Genomic DNA, 21,175 nt, shown 5'->3' with positions numbered 1-21,175 from the left:
GCATCTGTATTGGTGGGTCTGCACATGCAAGTCTATATGGTTCCAGGGATGTAGGCACTCATGAACATGCGTGCATATGCATGCATGAACAAGGGTATACTCTCCAGTGTCATTCATTGCTCAAGTGTCATCCACCTGAGTGTTTTGAGACAGTTTCTCATCGGCCTGGCATTCACATATTAGCAAGGTTGAGTGACTAGTGATTCCAAGGGAACTCTCCACTTCTGCCCCCACAAGACTGGGGTGACTAAAGTCTACTACCATTGCACTCACATACCCCACACACTGAGCAAAGCACCATCACCAAAACTACGACAAGCACAAACACATGCCACCACCCCAACCCTCACTGGACATCTCTTCACACACACATGCATTTCTTCAATGAAAAAAATAACTAACAATAACTCCGATCTAAGAGGTTACACAGTAAGAATTCAAACCTTGATCCATTCAGAAAGCTAGGCAAAGAGACAGGACACACAGTGATTTCTAACATACCACTGTGATCTCTCTCTGGCTTTGAGCAAGATAAATTATTGCTCTTAACAAAAAACAAAAACAAAAAAACAAAAGCAAACAAACAAACAAATTTTCTAATATAAAACTTGGGCACAAAAAGAAAGGGGATACAGAAGAAGTTTGTATAGCTAACTAAGCAGTCCCTAATCACATGGGCTTAATTTGAAGCAATGAAAGCGGCATGGCTGAATTAAGAAATCTAACTGTATGGCTTGGGAAGCAGATACTGAATTTTCAGGCTGTGTTAGCATCCTGGGTTAACATCAGTACCTATGAAAGGCTTATATTCAAGTATATCTGAGAGTTTCAACGTAAGAGTCAACAAAACGGACCAGGCCATGGAGTAGGCAGAAGAACTCAATGACCCTTTTTCTTTCTGCTTGGTTATATATCACTAGGGTTTATGGCACCATCTGTAGGGAGCTCAGAGGGCAGAGGCAGCTATGATCCCAGAGTAGCATGCACACAGAGGAAGGGCTAGTCTAGAATGATAGGCTCTAGAAACAAAATTGGGAAGGAAACATGCTTTTCAAAACAGTGGAAGAGAGGCCTTCCTGGGCCCTCCTTCCTTAGCCCATGCTCAAAGCCCTGCCTGGACCACATCACTAACTCAGAAATGATGCAGTCCCCATGTCTTGCCACACTGTTTTCTGTGTCTGATGACTTGTGCTGTGTGCTGTTATACACATTCTCTGCATCAATGTTTAGGAGCAAAGAAAACAACCTGATCTTTAGCGCCACATCCTTCTCCATCTCTGGGACACAGAGGTAAAAGCTTTTTAGTTTCAGCAGAAATAAGTTTAAAAGCAATATTTTCTAATTCCATTTTCATAAATTTTAGTTTTATGTACTACTACATGTCCTATTCAAATTAAGAGATGGTTAAACTGATGAAAATATAATATAATCATAGTTAGTGACCTTGAAATGTATAAATTAATTCAGGCATAACTACTGTTCAGAATGCAGAACTTGAGTGTTTGGGTCATTTAGTGGAACACGGACAGAGTATGCTGAAAACTACGCTCTATTTCACAAAGAAAGAGAGCCGCTGGCACACGTCTAAAATACCAGGATCCGTGGCTAATTACTGGAAAACAACTCTCTCCCCGAAAGTTTCTTCTTTATAACACTCACTAAGTAACCAATTGTACACCAAGTAAAGAATCAAAATTCATCCTTAAAAAAATACTTGCATTAATCTGAATGTTCATGTTTGACATAGAATACTCAAAAATTTGTCTTAAATTGGAAACATTAATAAAAGCAAACATTGAAAAGAAGAGGTTAAAAAACAGTACAAAAACTTAAAGCAAATTCCCATCAAATGTTTTTCTTCCAATAAAAACATAAATTGAAAGAATATTCTCAAAGAATAAGAAAACTGAATTAATGAGGAATCAACACTCTTTGATAAAAAAAACCTTTCTATAAAGAACAGCTTGTTTCTTCTTTCATTTCAAAAGTGCAAAATAAAGAAGTTTTATCATTATAAAATTTATATAAATAGTTTTATATAATATACTCATCCCCAGAACCATTCCATGACACTAGACAGAAACCTAAAATGCCATTTCTTACCCAAAACATAAAGACCAGTGTAAGTTATGTGACAGAATAAGCAGGATGAATTAGCCCAGAGAAATCTGTAATAGAAGATGTGAGGTAGAGAGAGGGCATGCCTTCAAAGTAGACTTTTTAAAAGGAATTTAGCATATAACTGGGGAAGGAATAAATGTTCAGGGCGTTGTTTTTATTAAAAAATTATTTTATATCCATTTAGAGCCTTACCTTGCAACACAACCATATATCACCAATTATTAAGTGAGATTTTCAAAGAAGGTCAGGAAGTTCGGAGCAGCCCTATAACCGCAGCTATTGGAAGAACTGAACAGGAGCAAAGCTCAAGACCACCATGGGCCACGCAACCATGTGTCTCTCCTTCCAGCCACACAGTCATGAGATTTTTTAATAGCGCAAAGTATTCCAATTCTTCAACTAGAAACCTAACAGCACCTCCTCACATTCAGTCCTTCGCAGGCATATCACTAGGCTTTATACTGTTTTGTATAAAAAGAATTAAAGCTAAATTTTAAAAACAAAAATAGCTCTGCATGAGGGCACAAAGTATTTAATTCCAGCACTAAGGAGGTAGAGGTTAGGGAATCTCTGTGAATTCAAGACCAGACTCATTTACATAGAGAATCCAAGGGAAGTCAGGATAGTGAAAGCCTGTCTCCAAACAAACAAACAAACAAACCAACAATAAAAAAAAAATGAAACCAGGAAAGACCTTACTTAATAGGAGGTCAGTTAGTTTGGAAGTATTTATTATCTACTGTGTGAATATGATTTTTGGTTGTGAGTGTACGTGAAACGAGAATGAGAAGAATACAATACAAAAATATTCAGAGAAAACTCTTAGGAAAAGGACATTCTGATCTAAACACAAAGGAATAACAGGAGGGAAGCTGTCAACTGTGAGAGCTATAAAATATTACAAATAAAAATTCTACATGTTGAAAAAAATCACTAAACAGGCTGGAGAGATGATCATTTAGTGATTAAGAGCACAGGTTGCTCTTCTAGAGGATCCAGATTTAATTCCCAGCCCCCACATGGCAGCTCATAACTGTCTTTAATTATAGTCCCAGGGGATTTGATACCTTCTTCTGTCCTCTGCTTGCATTGCACACACATGGTGCACAAAAATATATACACTAACACACATAAAAATTAAATATTTAATAAAAAACTTTAAAAATCATTAAAGACCAATAAACAGACTTAAGGTACATCTGTTATAAACATGACAGTGTTATTATGCCATATAGAGAGAGAACAAGAACTAATAAATGAAACACCCTAGGAAGAAAATAGACAATCCACATAATAGAAATAATTACTTGCAAATTCTAAGGGAGAAATTATCACTTTAGTAATTAAAAAAATCCGTGTCAAAAGGAATAAGATGTTTCACATTTCAACTTGTTTCTAATAGAATGGCTTCCACAAGGAAGTGTGGTAAGAAGAAAGGCTGCTCTATTCTATCATCAACATGGTAGTGACCTGGGAACACACCATCACTACTGACAAGCACATACATGTTGGAGCAGGCTTCAAGACATGTACCCTCTGGGCACCCAGAGAAATCAGATAATTTGCTATGAAGGACATGGACATTCCAAATAGGCCCACTGATACCAGGTTTAGCAAAACCTACTCATATATTGGATGTCCCTGTACGTTTGTTCATATACCCACAAAAAAGCTTTATACTTCAGTAATCCATGCCTCTGATGTCACAATCAAAACTTCACAATGAGCAGGAGAGCAAAAGTGGACAAAACTAGATGTGGTTTTTCAACTGAAGAGAAAACAAGCCAGTGCCTTTAAGTCTTCTCCAGGAACATGGCCATCACATATGTTTCCTCTGGATCACAGGTTGGCAATTTGTTTCAAAAGATACAAAACATGCAAATCTTTGTGCCTCACAAGTCACAACTATAAAGTAGTTTTAGAGAAACAGCGCAAGCCAAGTAAGGTGCACACACGTCTAATCCCACCACCCAGGAACTCAGGTTTGAGGACAGCCTGGGCTACATAAGGAACTGTCTCAAAAAAGAAAAAGCACAAGCAGAGACATAATCGAGAGAGAGAGAGAGAGAGAGAGAGAGAGAGAGAGAGAGAGAGAGAGAGAGAGAGAGAGAGAGAGAGAGAAGAAAATGCTATTTTCATGAGCAAAGCTTTGAATTTGTAATAGCAAGAGACACGGGAACATGTTCTGGGCCAGAAGAGACAAGGATCAATGGGAAAATCGACACATGACATTCAGTAACATACTGGTCAGCCACTGAATAGGTGGTAATGAGGAAGAAGACGGTATACAAAAAGAAAATATTCATTCTAGATATTAACTGACATAGTATCAAACAGCAAACTCACTACTAAGTATAAAGGACTAGGCATTTAGGCTGGGTCAGAACGGTGGGTTGTTTTCAGGTGAAAATATTATAAGGGGGATTTTTCGTCCAGTTCTGTATTTTCTAAGTAAGGTTCAATCACAATTATGGCTTGAAAAAGCAAACAAGTACAGATGAGAAAGGTGATGATAGTCCTGGTTTTGTCACTAATTGTAAGAGTTCACCTGCAGAGTTTCCTTGGCTCCCTCTTTCAAACCACTGTACTGTATTCCCATCTCTTCTTATTTTTGCTACTTAGCAAATACATCCAAGTAGGGTATTCAGTATGTCTGTTTCTAGTGACTCAGAATGGGAACCAAAGCTAAGGCTCAGTAATTCATTTGCTACATCTATAGTGACAGCAACTTAATATTCTGACATGAGCTGGGGGATATGGCTCAGTGACTCAGTGGTCATCCAGCATGTGTAAGACTTGGGTTCAGTTTCCAGCATCACCACACATACACACAAATACAACAGTGAGACATAAACCATGTTTCTCTGAAAAACAACCAGACGCAACCTTTAAAATTGAAATTCTGATAAAGCGGGAAATGATTCGCTGCCCTTTTAATGAACTTAGCAGCACTGTGTGGGCAAAGCCAGAAGAGCAGTCCATCACTTGATCCAGGCTGCCCTTTCTGCACCACAGGAAATAGCAGAAGAAAGAGCAGGGCCCTGTATGAACTGCTGGGTGGCTATAATGCAAAGTCCTAGCATCCTTCATATGACATTAAGTTCAAGCTCTTCACCATGACCTGGGCGATCATAAGCAATCAGTACATTGTGATGGGAATGAGGAGATGGGCTATTAAATCTTTCTGGGGTGAGAATGTGTTGCTGTTTTATATAGCTCATAATATCCTTGCAACCATAAAGATTTAGATCTGTAATTATAGGAAGAAGTCTGATTTCACTCCAATTACTAAGAAAGATGCTACATAATAAAAAGCCAAGACTTGAGAAATGAGAGTATGTAAGAGGTGAATGTTCCCAGACCTAGTGGATTAACTGGTGGAAAGCAGACCTCCTTTAACACAACAAAACCTCATCAGATACCGTTCACCCAGGCAGGAATCCTTTAGGCGAATAAATAAACACATTTGTTGTAAATGAATCATTTTTTCTTAAATTAAATGTGTATAGAGACCAAGTCAACTGTTTATAGACAACAGAAGATTATTGTTTCCATGCACACATGTGCACGCGCACCCCCCCACACACACATACACATGCACATGTACGCACCCTTAGCCTTGAGACACGAGTGTGCTTTGTCCTAGGCTCAGTTGGCCACCGAAGCCTGGAGAAATGACTTCAATCCCCAGACTGATGTAAAGGTGTAAGAAGAAAACTAATTCCACATTTCTGACCTCCACATAAATACTGTGGTACACAGACGTAGATATACCATGATAAATAAATAACTTTATAAATAAAAAAACAGGCTATCTTAACAAAAGCTTTTGTATTTTTTTTTAAATTATAAGCACTGCTAAACATACCAATTGATTATGTCTGTTATGGATCAGCATCAAAACCTTAACCTCTTAGAAGATTGTTTTTGCTTATCTTAGTTATAAAAATGGTTAGGTATATGCCAAAAAAGTCTGAGAAGTGAATTGTAAATACCTTATCCTCAAGGAGTGCAGCATAAATATGCCTTCTAAACAACATCTAGAACAAAATAACTTCTTGATTAACAATAGTAATAATGAGAAAAATTTCTACCTGCAAAATGTAAGTCCAAGCAAAGCCCAAAACCTATGGCACTCTCTGGAGATCCACAGAAACTTACAAGGAGAAGGAAATGAGAAGGGCATATGGAAGGATTATCCCGGGTTCTGTGGTTAAAAGAAAGACTGAGTTGTGCTACATTAAGCCACATAGCTCATCTCCCTCCTCTTAGCTCTTGTACTCAATGGCTCTGCAGAAATCTCAAACTGAGCCTTTAAACCATTGCCTGGGGAATTTCAGGCGGAGAAGGAAGGGTTAAGAGATGGGTCTAGTCCTGTCTCCCTCTCTCTCCCTGCCTCTCATTTTCAACAGATTGTCAGGGGTGGAGCCTGGAAGTCACTTATCTGCCCCCAGACTTCTTTCAGCAATTTCTAACAGGTTGTTCTGATATGTGCTTGTCATCATTAATTACATGTGACACTGGATTGGCTTGAATGCTGACAAAATTTAAAAGCACTATAATAAAGCAAGGGGCATCAGGAAAGCTGCCAAGCAGGAGTCTGGGGGGTGGGGTGCTTGTACACCTCCCTCCCACCCAGCTCCACCACCCCCTGATACAGCTGCTCATCTCTGCAGGTGGAACTGAAGATAGCAGGCCTGTCCAGTTTGTGTAGGACAGCCCAGTCTGCTGTCCCAATAGAGGCACCCCCTCTCTCACACAGCTTCCTGTTGAGTGTTGAACTACAAGATCGACATACCAAGCCTCCTGTTTCAACTCCACTACCATTCCTTAATGCCAGCCCTCTAGTTACAGGCAAAGATCACCTGGAAAGCAGCAGAGAGACTTCCCTGGAATCTGAGCCGTGAAACTGGCAGTGCTCAATCTGTTTCCGGATGGATTCTCCGCGGAAGTCTTATTTCTCAACATTAAACTGGTACAAAATCTGAGGACTTGTACTCATTAGACAAAAAGCACAGACTCTGCTATCAACTCACTTTCCTGAGAATAAATGTGTTTTTCAGAAGCACGCTCTCCTTTACTCCCATCTGGCTGGTACATTCTTGGCTAATAAGATCATTGGGTATTCTAAGCATATCAATGGCGGTCCTTTACTTCACTGCACTGCAGCCTGGAAAAGATGAGATGGTGTTTTGGAAGTGAAGTGGACCAGTCTTGTCCAGTAGAGCTTCAGACAACAACAGATATGTCTATACCAAAGCTGTTCTATATGGTCACTAGCGCTGTGTGGGTTTTGGCCACTTGAAATGTAGCTAGCACAACTGAGCTCTTAATTACATTTAAATTTAATTAAGTAATAAGGAAACTTGGCTTCTTAAATTAGATAATTAGGAACAAGAAGATCTGTCTGCTATTGCTTCCCATGGGTACTGATAAGAAGATGCTAGACTCTGGCAGATCCCTCCCAAAGCATCAGCACATGGGTCCGGGCTCTATGATTATAACAATGACAGCAACTATGTCAGCAGGCAGAGGATTGGTCTTGGGCTCCAAGGGTCAACTGAGGGCTTTTAAATTTTTGGCATCTTAGTTTCCTTCACAAAGCTTAATGAAATTTAGTTTAATGTTCTGTTTGTAATGTACAGAAATGTTCCCATTTAGTATCTGAGAAATGACCCTCATCAGGACAAAAAAAGCCAAGATGCTGCCCCAAGAGCCCCAAGTCCTGTCTAATCATATGGAACCATGTGTGATACTTCATTCTAGCATATAAATATTCCAAAGGGGGGGGTGGATATGCTTAGTGTCCATCCCATAAGAAACACCATGTGCGGACGGAAGCAAAACCTTTGCTTGCTTCATTGTTTTTCTCAAAGTTAATGGCCAAGAACAAGAGCATTACAACTTAAAAAGTCCTACTACATTCTACGTACCTTCCCTTCTAATGAAGAATTTGAAAGGTTTACCCAATCAACTAAGGTAGCAAACATTATCACAACTGACTTAAAAAGTGTCAATCACAGGAACATTATTTTTAAGTAATATACTTCTTAAAATGGTTGAAAGTCATGTATTTTTCAACTTCCAAACATTTAAAGAAGTATATTACTTTAAAATAGTGTTCCTGTGATTGACATTTTTAAGTCACTTTTCATTCTTCATTTTTAAAAATATGAACAACAATCACTAACCACCATGTATATCCGTATACTTCTTAAAGAGCCCTATCATATTACAAACATCATGACTTAAAATAGAATTCAAAATGGGTCCAAGACGATGCATATTTTAAACATTTCTCATAGAAACTAACCATCTGCACAATAAGTCATGTCTATTCTACCAAGGTAATTTATTAAGGATAATGAAGCATATGATTTAATAGCTGCCACAAATCCTTTTTCAAGTAGGATGGGAATAAATAATACAAAACGATGGTCCAATAATAGGCAAGTCCTAACCTAAGAACTATGCTGCATGCTGGGTCACGGGAGATCGCATGCGCTCAGTTAACTGTGGAACAAGTAAAAATGAAGAGCCGTTATACGTGCAGCACGCCATCTCTTCCTTTAGGAATCGACATGTCGGCTATTTAGTGAAATGCATTTCCCAACTGACAGCACAGAGCTCTCCAACTGGAAGTGAGGATGATGTAGCTCAAGTTTTGTAAAATTCCAGATCTCTGACATCTGTCAGTGCAAATTGAAGTTGGCAGTGCTGCCCTCATCTCCAAAGCCCCCCCCCCCAGCGTCTTACACTATGCAGTAAGCAATGTTCTAAAGAATGAGCTCACAATAAAAGAGCATGTGAGTTCAAGAAGTAAATGAGATCTCTGAAATCTATACCATGCTAATGCACACTTGTGTCCCTGTGAAACCGATTTCCAACCTATGCCATCAGTCATACTTTTGAAATGTCTGCCTGGCCAGTTGTCAGAAGCTATTGCTATCTGCAATAACTTTTGACTTGCTAGCAATGTTCTACAGTGTATAAAACCAAAATCGCATACATCATTTGACAATAACATGTAGTCATCACCTCCCATTTGCAAGCTAGCTCTCTCTGGTAACAGTCAAGTCTTCCCACAGCCTTATGAAATCAGTATGGCACATTTCTAACAACAAGCCATTTTACATGTGAGCTGTTTGGCATGAACAGACTCTCTGGCTGTGCCTGACTAGTGTGACATGGCCATTCCCTAATAAGCTGAAGCATCAAGCCTGTTCCCATCCCCATACCACCCAAGGAATCCCTCTCAAATAGGATTGGATGCCAGAAATCCAATCTTAAGTGTTCAAGTAACAGTGGGCTTGAGAAAATGTCCACGGTTCAGCACAAACAAGGGGCCTATGTGTGAGGCATATACAGTTCCTACTGCCCTTGCTCTTCTGAGCCTGCCTTGCCAGAACTGAGATCATTTTATTAGATGCCATTAGTCTCTGTTATGGCGGTCATTTGAATAACAACAGATTGGCAAGTATAAAACCAAGGCACCTGTTGTACATTTGGCAGCCTGGATGAAGCCCCTTAAAATGAAAACAAATAAGAGCTATAATCATGCCAAGCGATGGCTTTTGGTTCAATAATGACCATGTGTCAGAATTAAGTGCATCTGGGAATTCTTACCACAGCCAGATGTAAAGGCAGATTTGTCTTGTCTAGTGGCATATGAGTGCATACACACAGTCTACTCAAATTTGCCTTTGTTGTGGTTTAGTAACCAACTAGGTAAGTGGAACCTTTTCAAACAAAATAAATTAGTCCTGAAAAGGAACCAGCAATATGCTCATAAACTGTAGACCCTGAAGATGTAACATGTGGACCATGAACTAATTCATCTCTGACTTCTCTGTGTCTAGTGGAAAACGAGAGAGAATTCAAGTGGGAATACAGAATGTTCAGTATTATAGAACAGTCCCAAAGGGACATTGGGAGCTGCAAAGACTTTGACAAAGCTATAATATGTGTCCATTAAGGTGGGTAAAGAGAAAGAGGAAATGAATAGAGTTGGTAAGGGGGCAAGAAACAAAGCATATGAAATAATAATAATAATAATCACAGCAACAGGATCCAAATTCAAGTATGTTCTAGTTAAAACAAATCGTTAAATCCAAATCAGCTTAGCCAACAATTGCTGGAAAACCAGAACTGCAAGCAGTATCTTTGAAATTTTTGCTATGAGTATTATTTTAATTATTGCTTATTAGTTACCCAAACGAAGTGTACTGACACTTGCCTCTGATCCCAGCACTCAGGAGGTACAGGCAGGAGGATCAAGAAGAGGTCAACATCATCCTCAGCGAGACAGGCAGTTAGAGCCCAGTCTGGGATACATGAGACCTTATCTCAAACAACAACAAAGGCCCTAAATAACTGTGGATGAGTCTCAGCTCATGTCACCCACATAAGGTGGTACTTTCTGATGATCAGTAGAAGCATATACTCAGAGTCCATTAAAAATCAAGCTGGCTACAGAGCAGAAGAGCAACCGGCATTGATGCACAGGCACAAAGAAGGATGCTGCCATCCAAGTGTGCTGGAGCTACGCAGATAAAGCAGGATGAAGGAGGCAAATGCTCATTCAAGTATCACCAAGATAAATAGAGATAATCCACAAGAAAATATCCCAAACTATGAACTTTAAAATCAAATTTTAAATTAAGGTTTTCCTAAAATCTTATATTCATTCGTCGGAAAATCCATCAAATTCCGGTTGAATCTAAAAACCAAAGTTAGATTCAAATATATTTAGGCCACCATTACTAAAAATAGTACCGGCACATACAAAATTTATTAAATTTGCTATTCTCAATTTGTAAGTATTTTTATTTAAAGGCATTTAATAAGAAGCAAAAGAAAGGATGATTTCTCAGCGCAAAGAAGGCAGTGTGGATCCACACTTCCTGGAGGTTATGGTTAACACGTTAATCTGTGGAAAAGTGTGTGACTAAGTAGGCTTGTGTTTGTATGGAAGAAGAATTTTGGAATCTTGTACCCAAAGGTCTTAAATGTTAAGACACAAAACGCTCATAAAAGAAAAAAGCATTCTCCATGTAACTTTATGTACCATGTCTGATTTAAAACTTCAGGGTGCTCTGCTATCAAAGAAACAAATAATTTTCCAAATCACCAAACAAATATAACAGCCTGAATTTTATTCTTTAGAAAAACCATAATTAGTCAAAAACAGTTCTCTGAAACATTTAATTCACCTTCAAAAAGTAATTACAAAATAAACTCCCATAAAAAAAAACCCAAATGGAGAAAAAATAATCAACTTGGCCATTTGTTATTGATAATAAAATTATCTTGAGACCGGTAAAAACCAAATATTTTCGAAAGCTATTCTACTGGACCAAAGTTTCCCAGACGAACATGTGGTGGGCGGGCTGCCAGCGAAGGGAGCACCTCTGCATCACTCCCTTGGCAGAACTCCACTCCTTTGATGGGAGGCTGCTCTTCGGAGAGCCCCGCTTGATTTATATTTCTCTTTATAAAAATGCTTTTGATTCCTAGTGGCTAGTAGGAAAGTGCCAGGTTTTATTGCTTTAAATTCATTTTTGGTGCAGATCCTTCACCTACCCGTGCTCAGAAGCGAGCCCAGAGCTCAGCAGCTCATCACTGCCCTGGAAGCATGACCCGGCAGAGCTGGAGAGCAACAGCAGCCGGAAGGCCAACTGGCCAAACCCCTGTGGGGAAAAGTGTTTCTCCTAGAGTAAGGAAGAGGATCTTCAGAAATGGCACATAGAATCTACATGTGTTTATATTTTTCCTGAATTTGTGCCAAAGAAGCAGAATTGTCACTGTTTGAACTGGTCTGCTATGTGTAAGACATGCGTTTTAACGTATTTTTTCTTTTTTTTTTTTTGTACACAAGAAGGAGGGGCTTAAGTGTAAAGTAGATAGATAGAGTTTTGACGCTCACACTGCCTAGCTCTTGAAATCCTGGCTCTCGAATCCGCCCTTATCACATCTATGTACTCAACCCTGAGCTCTCTCTTAATCAGTTTCCCTCTCTGTAAAACTGCAACATGGAAATAGCTACTTAGTATTTAATATACATAGTATCAATTTAAAGGTTAAACATAATGCTGAAGGGAAAGACGCAAGCACAATGCCTTGCACTACAGTAAGTGCTCAGTACACCATAGCCACTTTCACTAGCATGACTCCTGGGTGCTAATCACTCTCATTATAACTGCAATGTCAACAATGCTAAAGGACATTTTCTCCAAAAAGAAATGCTGAATTTCTCTTATTTCAGGGTCCTGGGATTTTATTTCTTTCTGCTTTTGAGTCTCTAGGGATCCAACCTAGGGCATTCACATATGCTAGTTGAGGGCTCTACTACTAAATTTTATCTCCTATTTCCACAGCCTATCACCATATGCATATATTTACAATGGTTCAAACCCTGCAACACTTTAACACAGTGGTTCTCAAAATCCCTGATGCTGCGACTCTTTAATGTCATCCCTCACATTGTGGTGACCGCCAGCCATAAAAACCATAAAATTATTCCATTGATACTTTACAACTGTAATTTTGCAACTATTATGACAATGTAAATATCTGATATGCAGGAAGATATCGGATACATGACCCTGTAGAAATCACAACCCAAACACAAGTTGAGAGCCACTGGCTTATAAAGAAGAAGTAATTATTCTTCACATTTAGGGTTTCAAGTGAAATTCAATTCAAATCACCTTTAATCAATTCAATGCCAATAAAAGGCTATAGTACATGAGTTGGGCATTAGATGACTAGGAAGACGTCCATGGTCACAAATTGGTACAACAGACAAGGTTTCTTGGAATTGTATTAGAAAACCAGAGAGTCCCACAGCAGAGACTCCTCCAGGATAGCTCAGAATCCACTTTTGCCCCCCCCCCAAAAAAACAAACAAACCCCAATCACCTCTGGGCCTGGGTGAGAGAGCAGGCAGGACAAGCAAATTCCAGTCAGGTTCCAAAGGACTGTGCCTATTGTGAAGGGTAGTTAGCACTTGATTGTGGAGACATGGAAAACTGCATTTCAGAAAAGAACGGAGAAAACACTAAGACAACATGGAAAGCTATTTATGGATTGCTGAGCATCCAAGCACATGGTAAAGTCAGAAAGGGAAAGGAAGCCATACAATGAGGAAAGTCCAGGAATAGAGCTACAGAATTGGAGAGGAGCAAGAATGAAAGAAGGAAGCGTAAAGAATGACGCCGAGGTTCCTTCCAGGGGCTAAGTCAGATGATGGATGGTGCAGAGGATGGTGCTACGAATATGAAGGGTTTACAAAACAGAGCTGGGAATGCAGGGAAGTCTTTTATTTATGAGGATCTATCAAGCTGGATAGAAATTTATCAGACAGATGCTAGGAAACCTACTTCAGGGTGACGTATGCAGAAATTGCTGGTTTTATGCTAACTAGACAGGGCATGGGGGTGGGGTCTGAGTAAGGTGTAGATTAGTCAGCATTCAAAGACTTTATAATAGAAATAGGAAGTCAGAGGCCTACACACCATAGGAAAGGGCTCAGGTGAGCACCCATGCACATCAGGCTCCAATAGAAGGTGTTTCCAACATTTTATTCTTCCAGTGAACTACAAAAATCATTCAAGGAAATAAATAAACAGGAATGATTACATGAACAGTAAGCGGACTAGGGATATTTAAGATATTTTTAGATGATTATTCTCTACTATTCAAATAATCATGAGAAAGATTAAGGTATAAAAACATGTATCTAAAGAAATCTGAATTAGTAATGGTTTTCCCCTTTTAAAATCTTTAATAACATTTCAACTAAAATACTACTTACTATAAAGGGATGGAATATGTTTCCCATGAAGTTGAGTATCTACTCGTGGAAAAAGGAATGATTACTGTCACTCAATTTGTTTCTTTTGTTGGGGAGAACATTGGGGAGGATGGAGAAAAATCTTATTTTAAATACTGAAAACACATGTCTTTGTGTCCTATAAAAGGACACTGTATCAGCATTTGATGTGGCTAGTCTAATTTGAAACTGTACCGATGGGTCTTAAGAAAAGACAGAAGGCAGTAAGTAAATTCGTATCTTCCATCAACACATTTGACCTCAGAGCAAACCCCACAACTGGCTACAGGCCCCCACCATCCATCACTCGTCTTGAAACCGGATCTTTCAGGAAAAGACAGCTGCACTGGGCAAGGACTGCGGAGCTTTCTAAGATGCAGTGCACTTTTCTGAAGGCATATATTTTGGTTTAGTATTTTAATTAACTGCGTTTCTAAGCATTTCTTTCCCACACTGCAGTTCCACATCAACAGCTATCCTTGGGAATCTATTAATTCATTCTTGACTTTTAAAAGAGATGCTCCTTGTACATTCTAGGCAAAGTCATCTCTAGCTTTCCCTTTGAACACTTCCTGGGATAGCGGTGTACTGAGGCATGCTAATAGGCACAGACTGCGATGAACACACCGGGCAAGAAAGATTGTTCTAGGAACTGCCGTGATGACAAGAAATACACAGGAGAATGTAGAGGAGGAAGGAAGGATATACAGACACCTACATCCGACAGATCGGCGTTTTAAATCAAGCAGCACAATTTAGAGGAGAAAGGCGATGATCCAGATAGGCATTTACCATAAAACACACACCTACCATGAAGCATGCTTATTTCATAGCTACCACAATGAGGACTTTAAAAAAAACTTGAAAAATAAAACAATTTTTATTACATAGTTAGTTGGAGGGTCCCACATGGATGGTTATTCTCTCCACCTTAGAGATGGTGGAACTAAAATTATGAAATGCTGCCTCCCTGCCCAGCAGAAAGCTCTTGTTCTTAGAACCTGAGGCTTTCCTTAGAGCCAAGCTATCACTATCATCTCTTCACTGGAAAAAGAGAAAGAAAAAAATAATGGGAGGGGAATGATATTTTATAGGAGTTTCTCGACCTTTGGTACCCAATGATTACAGCTGATTATCCTATACATTTTAAAATACAATTTCCACAAATCTCAAAACAGGGTCAAGAAACACTCTTAAGAAATACAATCAATCCATCAACCTCAATTTAGTTAGCTACTGCTACATTAGCCCAAAGGATGGTTTGTTGTTGTTGCTGCTGCTGCTGTTGTTATTGTATAAAGACAATCAAGATTTCATAAACTCAATTAATCTCAAGACACTGACAGATTTACAAAAGCTATAGCCGGTAAACAGCAATGGTGAAGGCTGAGACGCTCCTGGCATTGTTAGCTGAAGGTCAAAGCTCCAAGAAAGTGAGGCAGCGTTTTCTGGTCAGTGAGCACAAGGCACCAAGATAAAGCCTAGACTCCGATGGTGCTCAGTTATGGGATTCGGCTCTTAATGCTGTGTTGTTAGTGCTGAAGCTGAGGCAAGGGCCTGCCGCATCCATACACAGCCATTGCTAGAGCAAAGCAGGGCTTGATTGCCACAGGTGGGGAGAGAAGCACACTGAAGTGGTTGGTCCATTACTGTCTGTCTGCCTGTGTCCATGACCTGCCCCGTGCACACAGAACAAGCTGCCTTTGCTTTCCAAATTGTCACCTTTTTTGTCATTTTATTGCCTTTATCATACAGAAATTTGATTTAGGGAACATCAAATAGAAACGAATAAATATCCGCTACTGAATTATCTTAAGGGGAAGGACACTACAGGCATCATCTTGGCCCATTTTTTTTCTCCTGAGTTGCTTTGAGAACTGTTGCAATATGAACGAATAGAATCCTAAGTTACTTTAAAGCCAAGTCCATGTCTTAAAGATATTTTATTAATAAAATATTAACTGAGGGAAATTAAATCAGCCAGCTGCTGATTTCAAAAAGTACGGGTAATTTGTTAAATGGGAAACAAGGTAATTTCGTGGCACATGCCTGGTAAGAATGCTGCCTCAATGGGCACGGGTCTCATAGTTTTATCATGGCATTATTACTTAGGTCACATTAGGTCAGAAACACCACGGAATACGAACATTGCTCTTTGACCTTGCCAAGACTTAGAACACAAAGAAAATTCTCAACTTTTACACTGGATGCTATAATTTTATGAGATGAGCAATTAGTAAACGCAAGTCATATATTCTTTTAACTGTCCTTTCTGGGAGCTTAACTGTGAAGAACTAAAATACACTTTTCCATTTTATAAAAAAAAGGAAAATTTGTACAGATTCCGTGTTGACACAGAGTCAAGCCAAGTATGACGTTTCAGCAAGCATTACCAGCTCCTGATTAGAAGCAAATGAGATTATCCAGAGAGAAAATCCCAAAGAAATCGTCCTTTGGTAGAAATGTCACTGTGTTATAAAACCACAGACACTTAGGCAAATGACGCCTGCTTAACGAAAGTCACTAGCAAATACTATCTAAGCAATCTCCTTCCGCATTAGCAGACTGCTTCAGCTGAAGCAGTATTACACAGGCATCCTCCACCTCATCGTCTGCAGAGAATAACGTCTCTCTTTGGCCTCTCTTTGCAAATCAGCACTAATATCAAGCAGAAGGTTTTAAAGCACTGATGTTGCTGGAGGCTGCAAATTACCTTTGTGCCACCACAATTACATAGCTTTCCTTAGCGACTTTCTCCAGGAGACTGAACAGTACAAAGATTAACCACGAAAAAGTTAAATAAATCCACGAGGCAGCAAGCCTGGTTTAACACAATCTCACTCACTCACGCTGACCTTCTCAGTTAAAAGTGACTGTCATCTCACAAAAACTCAGCACAGCAAACGTTCATTGGGTCCTTTAAGAAACTGAGTATTATTATCTTTATATTTGATATCTAAATATCTGGATTGGTAACTGCAAATCTGTTTTGTGGCCACCTTGTTGAGTATTGTACATCAAAGGTAAAGTTCTTTCCAAAAAATAAAAAATAAAACCCCAAAACTTTTGGATACTAAGATCAAGGGCCACTTGTATGGGTGTTAAAGATAAAAGCCTTTAGTCCGTCTAATGCTCTCAAGTCAGAACTAGTCACACCTCTAAATTACCCACAACTGCACACTAAATTAGAGAGGGATGCTTTAAAAAAAAAAAGACCTTGAAGAATCCTTCTTCCTTAGGGAGGCATTTTTCATATAAGACAGTGTTAGTAATTCCTCATTTACCCATGGAATCCTTTTGAATCCTAGATCAACTAGGTCTAAAGGAATCCAGTATCTCTCTCTCTCTCTCTCTCTCTCTCTCTCTCTCTCTCTCTCTCTCTCTGTATATATATATATTATATATATATATATATATATATATATATATATACAGCTCGTTCTTCTACAAAGAGTCACCCATGTCAGTTTGAAGAACTGAAAATCAACAAAAGATCAGTGTAAGTAGACCTGGCCTTAATGCCTAATGTCATCAGGATTGGCACAGCTGATCGATTTCAAATTTGCGCAACTGACACTAAAAAAATTTCTAACCCATCCTTAGTACAGGTCCCTCAAGTGCTGTCAGAAGGACACTCAGAGCTTCAGAATCTCCGTCTACACAAACTTACCCAGCACTTACAAAACCAGTCTCACCCCACCATCGAGCTGTGCCGACGTTTCCTGAAAAGTAACTCATTTTTCTCCTAACCCTGCATTATGCAAACTATATCCTTATCAGATCAATTAGGAAAAGTTATTTATGGTTCTTCTTGTTTAGTTTTACCATTCACTAAGAAACAGGCATCATAGAAGAATGTGCAGAAGTCATTTTTGTTTCAGACTGTATGAAAAAAAATCACCCTGGTGTCATACCACCATAGTGTCATAGAATACCATTATAGACTCAGAGAATAACTAAAATAAATTCTTAAAATATCAATTAGCATCCACAGCTAACATCAGAGCATGGGTTGGTGTTTTCAAAAAGGAAAAAAGAAAAAAAAACTATTGAAGTGCCTACTTGAATTTTTCTTAAATGTCTCTCTAGGAAGGGTTTGTGTGAGCCCTAGCAGGGTGTCTCCTGAATATAAGAACAGTTATACAGGCCCCTAGTGGCTTAGCACATAGCAGCAGTTGAGGGGAATCCAATTTTTAGTTTTAGACTTTGGGGTATTTTGGTTTTAAACGAGTGTCTATCTTAAAAGGCATGCCAAGTCATGGCATACATTATTTTAAGCAGTTTTGCATCTATAATTACCTACACACCCACACCCATATATATGTATATATATACACACATATATATATGCATTTCATTACTTAAATTAATTGTCCAACTTCACGGGCCAAGAATTTTTGCCACATAACCGCCACAATAGAACAGTTGACACATCTGCTTCTTTGCACGTCATTGTAAAGTAGTATCTCACCCAACTGCCTTAAAAGACATCTGAGGGCCACCTTCCCTAGTGGAATCCTATTTCTATTCTATCACCATTACTAAGGGTTTTTATAATACGTGCTCATTATTTCAAACCATGTAAACAAACCTAAACGACACTTTTCAGTTATAGAAATCTCAATGTGTTTTCTACAAAACAGCACCTACTTTAAAATATTTACAATTAATAACACCCTTTAATCCGCCATCCCCTTGTGTCTTTCCTTCACAAAAGAAATGCCAGGGCAGGCACATTTACAGCTTTTAGCAATTTTTAACTGGACACAATCTGACAGCTGAATTCATGAAACTGACCAGCTTGTCAATTTCACACACTTTGAAAGTACAATAATAGCTGATAACATGAGGGTGAATTTAAAAATCTGTCACAGAATTGCTAGTTTCCATTGAAAAGGACAGTACAGTACATAATTATGGGAGGCAGGAGGTAGGGGAAATTTTATTGTCCATTTAGGAGATGAGTTTCAAGTATTTGGACACAGAAGAGAGAAAATGTGCTTCCTCTTTGCTATGATGTCTTTCAGGGGCATATAGGAGAAGATGTAATCAAAGGGGTATAATACCTAATAAGCTTTTTCCATGAATATCAACAGTGCTTGCACCTAAAGATTCTTTTAAATCAGAATGTTTGAGTTTGGGTATATCATGCTGAATTTACCATTAAGTTGAGACATTGGTGTGTTTGCACTCTGAAACAGAGACATAGCCAAACCATCCGAAGTACCTCTGGGTGAAGGAAGTCTTCGTAGGTGTGCTCCAGACTGCCAAAAAGAATACACCAAAGTCTGCATTTGTAGCTAATTACAACCTCAAATCTGTGAACTCCCAAGCAGTTACTAGTTACTAAAAGGCTCAAATGTATGAGCCACTGCCTCTCAGTTCACTAGCATTGCATATCGGAAGGAGCAGGACGGAAGAAAAAAACGATAAACAATTTAAGAGCAAATACAGGGCCAGCGATCCCTCGGGAATCTTCCAGGGCATTTAAGGTGCAGATTGTAGATGAGGCTGGGGGATATGATCCAGTCTAAGAAACCCAGGCAACAGGAGATGCTAGGCAAGTAGACCACGGAGAAGCGAACTGGAAACAGCACAAGTGGATTGTGATAGTCCGGGTTTTGAAGAATGGCATTACAATTTGTTATTTAGAACGCACGATTAAAGAATACTAAGCTCATACTTAACTGTTTAAAAAGATATTTAGGCGGAGCAAAACCTAACTTCACTTGTTAAAGATTTAAAATAAAATCGTCGTCGCGGAGAAAGAAGCAGGGCAAGTTTTTGTTGTTGTTTTTAACATGTCTATGTTAAAGCTACAATCAACGTGTAGGAAAGCAAAGACTCTTTGGTTGGTGGCTTTCTTTTTGAATTGTTTCCTACTACTTCAACTCTTCATAATAAATTATGTGTTTCCTTCCCCACGGAGCGAGTCTGTGTTGAGTACACCAGATTCCCGCAGCACAACTCGAGCTCCGACCCGGCCACGGAAAGCGCTCCGAACAATCCCCCTCCCGCGGGCAGCCGCGGACCCTCGGGTGTCTCTGTATTTTTCCTTCTCCGGCACCAGTTCAGAGAGAAGAAGCCAAAATTGCCCTCCAGAACGTGCCGCTGCCTTCAGGAGCAGGTCGCCGAACCCCTGGCTGCGCCGGCTACGGAGCGGAGTGGCTCCGGGCGCACCGCACTCCCGGGGCTAGACGGGCTCGGGGCTCCGACACCGGGACATCGGAAACTGCTATACCTGCTCACGTCGGCTCGGGGCAGCCGTCGCCCGCGCCGCAGCAGCAGCACCGCGCTCCAGCCCTCCGAGGCCGCGCCGCCTCCGGGCGGCCGCTCAGATCCCGCAGCCGCCGCCGCCCAAACCGCGCGGCAGCCGCAAGTGGCGAGGTCCGCGGGAGTCCCGTCCCCGCAGCCGATGCGCCCGCCTCCCTTCGCCAGCGCCGCGTCCCTCGGGCCCCGGCGCCAGCCGCTCGCCGCTGCTCCGCTCCTCCCGCTGCTCCACGCTCCTCCCGCTCCTCCGCGCTGCTCCGCGCCCTCCTCCTCCTCCTCCTCGCGCGCGCGGCTAGGGGGTCCGGCCGCGTCTCGCCTCCTCCCTCCGCCTCTCCTGTTTCCTTCTTCCTGCTGCCGCTGCTGCTTTTAAAGCAGATTCTTTGGCCACAAATAGCAACTCGGCAGCCCCCCCTCAGCGCCTCCCTCCGGTTCTTGTCTTCTTTCCCCCAAAAGTGAAGAGCGAGTGAGATAACCCGACACTAAGGCCCTCAGGGGTGAGGAGAGCGGGCGAGAGGGGGCCCGCTGCACTGGAGCGGGGTCCGGGCTGCACAGCTCGGGCCGGGGCAGGGTGACTGGTCCACACCTTGAACCTGGCGGGAACCTGGTGGCCACAGTTGCAGGCTAGGTGGCTTGGTAGAGAAATGAAATGAGGGAGCTCAGGAAAGTAATTTTCTAGGCTTCTCTCTTTGTTTCCATGTCTGGGTGATTTCTAAAATCCTCATAACTGCTGGAGATCCCACGATCGCTGTACCCAGCGCTTGGGGATTGTGTGTGCGTGTCGTGTGCGCCTGAGTGTGAGTGGGTGCGTCCCGGGCGGAGAGAGCTGGTCCGCCGCGCCCGCTGGCTAACCCTCAATCTGGACCACAGACTCACTGGGAGGGCTTGCTCAGCGGGTTGAACAAGGAGAGACAGGCTGGAGAGCTGGGCAAAGGGGCGCGTGCACACACACAC

The 21,175-nt window shown here is 40.7% G+C and overlaps 1 protein-coding gene across 22 annotated transcripts in view; it reads right to left on the bottom strand.

The window, feature by feature from the left end:
* The window catches only part of Ptprd (protein tyrosine phosphatase receptor type D), a 481,801-nt gene extending 461,490 nt beyond the window's left edge, over positions 1–20,311 (bottom strand). For all 22 annotated transcript variants that reach the window (XM_038332350.1, XM_038332356.1, XM_038332352.1 and 19 more), the window contains exon 1: positions 20,196–20,311. The gene's annotated coding sequence lies outside the window, so the exon portion shown is untranslated. The remainder of the gene's footprint in view (positions 1–20,195) is intronic.
* Positions 20,312–21,175: the final 864 nt, after the last annotated feature.

This window comes from Arvicola amphibius, chromosome 6 (genome assembly GCF_903992535.2).
Source record: "Arvicola amphibius chromosome 6, mArvAmp1.2, whole genome shotgun sequence".
Lineage (NCBI taxonomy): Eukaryota > Metazoa > Chordata > Mammalia > Rodentia > Cricetidae > Arvicola > Arvicola amphibius.
This window is presented reverse-complemented; position numbering and strand designations above follow the sequence as displayed.